Genomic DNA, 6,402 nt, shown 5'->3' on the forward strand with positions numbered 1-6,402 from the left:
GGGTTAGTGTAGTCCTATTGCCTCTCTTCTCAGCTGTGTATTTTTGTCTGTAAATCATTAATAAAGGGACCTCATCAGGATTCAACTTACCCCCAAAAAATGCATCAACTTCTTGTGTCATACTGGACTTCAGCACCGCGTTTTATTTCATGTGGTCAAGGGCAACCTAGAATGTAATGGAATAAAACGTGGCAAATAGGAGATTAACCAGCAAGGAAATAAATATATAGGTGCAGCATGGAGGGCTTAAACCTGCAGTAACAGGAATGCACAGTCTCTCGTGTATGTCTTCATCATTCAAAACATACAGGAAACTGAAACAAGGAAGATAAAAGCAACATCTTGATTTGGATGGTTTGTACATGTAGATCCCAGCCTGGACATTTAGGACTACACCTAACACAAACAAGATTCCAGTTATTCCCATTAAAATCCTGGATACTGAGTGAAGCAGCAGGGACCAGCGTGCTCAGGCATCTAACACATCCTCAGGCAAATGGCTCCTGATTTCAAGGTAATTCCACCTCCACAACCCACAGCACTCTAGTTGTTCTTCAAATGTTATGAGATCAGATGCACTCACCAGCTGGAAGTAAAACTACCTAATTGAAAAGATGCCATTCAAAGTGTAACAGACTCGGGTAAGATTTCTTGATTGAATCTTGACTTAAAATCTAACAAATATACATCCTTTGCAACAAATATAGAGTGTTTGCTTGTTAGGGAACACTTAAGAGCCTTGGGTGCCATGGTTTAGTGTGAGGTGTTGCTGCCCATGGCAGGGGGTTAGAACTGGATGATCTTAAGGTCCTTTCCAACCCTAACCATTCTACGGTTGTATAACTCTATGTGTACATAATTCAGCTTTCTGGCTGTGCACATTTCAATTATTAATAAAGCTATTTCATTAAAACCAGATTTTCAGAAGGGAGATATTGATACCTCGAGTATAGTGTAAGACATGGCAGACTGCAGCATGCACAGGAGCAAAGCAGCAGGCACTGGGCTTGCTGCACATCCCTCTCTGGTGCAAGCAAAGCAGAGAGCTTGCATTTTGCTCACTGTTCAGTACTTGTGGTGCACCAAGGCCTGAAGATGCACTGCAATACAGGTATAGTCATGCCTCCTCACTCCAGTAATCTGAGGCTTTAAGTGACTTGATATTTTCATTGTTCACCAAGGCTGAAGGACTGAGATAACATCAAGTTAAATATAAATGCACCTCTGAAAACCACAGCCATGTTCTTGCTGTTTATAAATAACTGGGAACACAAAATTCTGCAGAGAGCCAGAAAAACGCTTACAATTCAAAGGAGATTGTCACTATCTTTGGAAGAATCTCTCAGGGGCTGAGGCACGAAGGATGGTGCCAGCTGTAAGCGCAGCCTCAGGAACAATTTAAAGGGAACAAGGGCACTGAGAGAACCCAGCCTGGTTTGGGTTGGAAGGGACCTTAAAGCTCATCCAGTTCCAATCCCCTGCCACAGGCAGGGACACCTTCCACTAGAGCAGCTTGCTCCAAGCCCCTGTGTCCAACCTGGCCTTGAACACTGCCAGTGATGGAAGCATTCAAGGCCAGCTATTTTTATATTATGTATTTATTGTATATAAAATATTTTATATATTTAATTTAGGTCTTATTTTACTTACAGATTTGCAGCTATTTCCCTAACTGCTCTCCCAGGTGTGGGCACCTCAGTCTAAGCTGTACAGGTTGTGTAGGGGATCATTTTCCAGAATATTCATGGGGGGAATTACTGCAAATTAATATGAATATACACAGCCACACCACGAGGCATTTATCACACATCAGTGTCAGATACAATTTAAACCCAGCCTAGTTTCACACTGACGTTTCTCTGTGCTCCCAGCACAAAACTGGGGACACGTCTGCTTTCGTTTATTTAATGCTTGCATTGCCTGTGCTAAAATCAGGTATTTATCCTAGAGCATGGAACCAAGTGTTGCCTGGTAGCTGAACATTTTAATATGTGAAGCTGAATTCAGCCTTAATGAACTCAAAAGGTTTTAATGTTGGAAAGTTGCACACAAACTGCAGAAGGGAACGATACTGCTTCACCTCTGGTCTCCTCCTGCTTTATAATGTCTATGTTCACCTAAAAAAGACTTGAGCTCTGCAAAACACTTCCCACCTCGATCTTTCTCTCCACTTACATATCCCTTTGCCACATTCACATGGTATCAGTGATTTACTTTGCTGGTTGGTATTTGCCACCTAATTAAACATTCTTTTTCCCTCCCTTAGCATAGAGCTGCTCACATGTCCCCAACTTTGCAGATCCCCCCTAGATGTGCCAAGCACACACTAAAACCCAGCCAGGGTCACCGACTTCTTGCTGCAGCCAGGACAGTGTGCCCTAGGAAGATCCACAGACATCAGGACTCCACCAATAGCTGGACACTTTTCCACTCCAGCAGGAACCCCCTTCTTCCCACTGCTGGCCAGTTTAGGAGCTGGGGTGTGGTGGAAGGTGCCACTATCAGCCCAAAGGAAGCAAAACTAAATGAAAGAAGAAGTTTAATCTGCTGAACTAAGGCCTGATTGGTTTCCTATGGGTGTAATCCCTGGCACAGTGCAGCCAATGTCTCCCCAGCACGTCTGACACCAACACAGACTGGCTCTGACACCACTTCCCTCCAAGTAATTGGCTCCTCAGTTTAATGAATCTCTGGATGAGCTGTTTCCTCTGTTCGCTTAATGAGACATCAGCTGTCTGAACTTTAACCTCGAAGCAAAAGAACAGCATCTGACTGAACAGCAAAGAGTTTGCCTGAGCAGCCAGGCACAGCAGACCTCTCTGATTAAAGTCAATGGGCAATTCAATTGAAAGATACAGATGTGATTAGGGCACAGGAAAAAATAACCCAAACCAAACCCTACACAGTCAGGGTAGCATTAATATCCTCTCCCATGTCTACTGCTTCTCACTTGTTCCTTTAGCAGGTCACCAGAGAATTACTAACAGAGAATGGTGTCATGTAACTGGAGCTCGGTTGAACCAGGCTCTGCAAAGGAAACTTTAATTCATTTTGAACTTTAATTCAAAATGGGTATTGCAAATTCCAGAGGAAAAACCACACAGAGGGTTATTAAATAGATACAACTTCTGGCTTAGAAAGCACTCCAAGCAAAAGTCAAGAGTATTCGAAGAAATACCACAACATGCTTGTCCTTACATGTGTTATTTGCTAGGGAGGGAGATCATTGCACAGCATTTACAGGCCAAATCACTGTCCTACTTGAGGATCAGAGATCATTGCTGCTCTCCTGCCACTGTCCAAAACCCTAGGTGAAGGATGAGCCAGCAGGGATTTTCTCACTTCAGTTACCTGCAGTAAAGATTAACTGGAAAAGTTAACTGCAGTACATGATTAAAACATTTCAATGTCCCAGTGATTACCTATTTCTCAAGACTCTTCTGCAAAGCTGTTTTATAAACTTACATAAGAAAATGGTTATTTTGACTTCCAAATCCCCCATAAACTTCTCAAAGACAGAAAATACCTGCTTACAGATTGTGAAGTGTTTTCAATGAGTATTGGCCAGAGCTGAACTCATTTCCTTTGGCTCCTCCAAGTCACTCAGAAGAATCGACTTCTTTCTTGTGGCTTTGTTTTTCCAGCAACTTCAGCATGGGACCTGCTGTAGGGATGAGGAGTTTCTTGGCCATTCAGCACAGTGAGCAGGTGGCCCTAATGAGGCCCTGATTATCTATTTGGTAAAGGGAGTTCAGAAGTCTGAGGTGGATGGAGACTGGAGCACCAAGAAGAGGACCAGTTCTAGAGGTCAGGTTTAAATGTCTGAGTACAATGAAAACAAGCCAGGGGAGATCTACAAAGATGTTCTTGGCATCCCAAACACACAGCAATAACCAGACATAAAAACCGCCCTTACCAAGCATGATCTTTTCATGTCCTGATGTGGAACTGATGGTCAAACACTTTGAATGACTGCTGTTGCTTCTAAATCCTCTGCAAGCACATGAGCAACCAGCACAGCCTGTGCCAAGACCATTAGTGCTGCCTGTGTTCAGCACTCAACCCACTGGAATTCAGATTAACATGTCTAAATCTAAAGTACTGACAGGCTCTGGGAAATTCTAATGAGCCAAGAAAAATGGCCTTTCCATATTAAACTGGAAATTTAACTGAAATTATTTGATTACTAAATCCCCATTTGTTCCCTGTGTGTTTAAATACGGAGCTTTCCTTTCTGCTCAGGGAAGATGAAGTGAAAGTAAAGCACACAGGTTTTAAAGGGTTTTTCTACTGGGAAAGAAATTAAGATGCTTAGTTAAAAGAAGCCTTCATTAAAGTAAAACACACCACTTGTTATTCCCTGCAGGGTAAGGAATGAAAGAAAGTTATCAGCAGACTTGGTTCCCTGGCAAGAGAGCTTACAAATGAACAACCACTGGTGCATGATGGGCTCAGAGTGGAAGGATAAGAACTGGAGTTAGGCAGGTGGATCCAGGGAAGAGCTTCAGAAGCATCCCAAAGGACAGGCACTGGTTCCACCCAGACACCATTCACAGCCCAGGTGTTTTCTGTGTGCATGTGTGGGTAATAGTCACAGAGAAGGGAAAAGGAGGGAATCCATTTCCTTCCCACTACCATATTGCAGCCAAAAGGCTTGATGAAAAGCCACACAGTTTCTCATGTGCAACGTGTGGTGAGCTCCTAGGAGGAGGCACACCAGGCACTGGTTTTCCATCGCCAGAGCTGGGGATTACCACTGTCTGTAGTATTCCACCTGCCTGTATTCCAGGGGAAAACTCCATATGCTCACATCGTGAGACAGACCAAGAAGCAGCTAATTAAACAGTAAACCAAGGGTTTCATTTGCTACCATTCCCCCTTCAATTTTACATCAGGAAATCAGTGAAATGAAAAAGAGGAAAACTAAAGTGAATGGCAAATCACCCAAGCCATGCAGCAGTTCTGTTCACAGCCATTCAGGATACTCACCTGAAGAGAATGCATCTGTGAACTTGATCTAATAGTTGTTCACATCACCCAAATACTTGCACTGGTGGCTCCTGGTAGTTACTTCCTCCTCCTAAATCCCATTTCTTTAGCAATGACTGCTCGCTGTGACCTACAACCAGACGTGCCATTGAAATCTTTACACTTCTTTTTGGACTGCTCATGCGGAGGGATGTCCTGCTGCCCTCCAGATCTGTGGGAGTTAGCACACAGCTTGCAGTTAGTGGACTTCTCAAGGAGGGAAAACCCAACAGAACTAACATAGAGGTGAAGCCCTCAAGGGTTCAGAGTTCCATTATTCTGCATGGCAGCCTGCACTTGAGCCCCAGCTGCATTTTATACCTTTGAGAGCATACAGCTTGGCCTAGAGAAGTGTTCCATCGAGGCACGCTTCTTCCAAGCATTTTTTCCCACTCATGTAAGAAGGAAGCAATTGATTAATGTACAGGTTTGGTTTAGAGTATAAGAAATCTTTGCAAGTCACAATATTGGTTATTAATGTCAAGATCAGTATTAAAAAGGAATCATCGTTTGTTAACTACACAGATAAGCCATCTACACACCGAGAAAATGAAAACTACAAGATCCTCATAAATACAAAATTTATGTGGAATTTCAGTAAAAATACCCACAAGTATAAATTTGCAACACCTTTTCATATAAAAGACAATCCTGTGTAACATTTCCATGAAGAAACCCACACAACAAGTGTTGCTCAGCACAGCTGCAGCATATACAGAGTATTCCAAGACACACATACACATTTCACACAGATCTCAAGGACAGGGGTTCTGTATTTCCAGCCTCCTTACAAAGTAACCCACTGGATTTTCAGAATGACTTGCTTTTAAGCATTCAAGTTCAGCTCCATCAGGAACTGGTTTGCAGAATGGCATGCATCCCATTTGAAATTTAAATTGGATCTCACAAAAAACCACCCTCAAGTCATGTTTAACATACAGCTCTGGTTTACAAGCCTTACAGCCCTCTTGAACAGTGTTTGGAGCATCTTCTCCAAGGACATTCTGTCTACTGAGGCTGCAAGAACAAGTTAAAATTAACCATAAGAGAACAAAGATAACAGAACACTCAGATTGCACGAAAAGTTGATACCGACTTCTTTTTGTTGGAAACACAACAAGTTTAATACTACTGTAATAGTCTAATTAGTGCTATACTTGCATGATTCAGGCAAAATGTGTTTCAGTGGGAAAGAAACCTGGTTCTGGAAACTACATTAATATTACACTTTTACTGACTAGCTAATGGTCTTCCTGTTAAACACAAATAGAGCCTTTACAGTGCTTTCTGCTTGTTTGGCAGATAAGCATTAGTCAAAGTTGAGTATCTCCAGTATCACACTACAATATTCTTCCTACAAATGTAAAACTACAT

The sequence above is a fragment of the Melopsittacus undulatus genome, chromosome 3 (assembly GCF_012275295.1).
Source record: "Melopsittacus undulatus isolate bMelUnd1 chromosome 3, bMelUnd1.mat.Z, whole genome shotgun sequence".
Taxonomy (NCBI): Eukaryota; Metazoa; Chordata; class Aves; order Psittaciformes; family Psittaculidae; genus Melopsittacus; species Melopsittacus undulatus.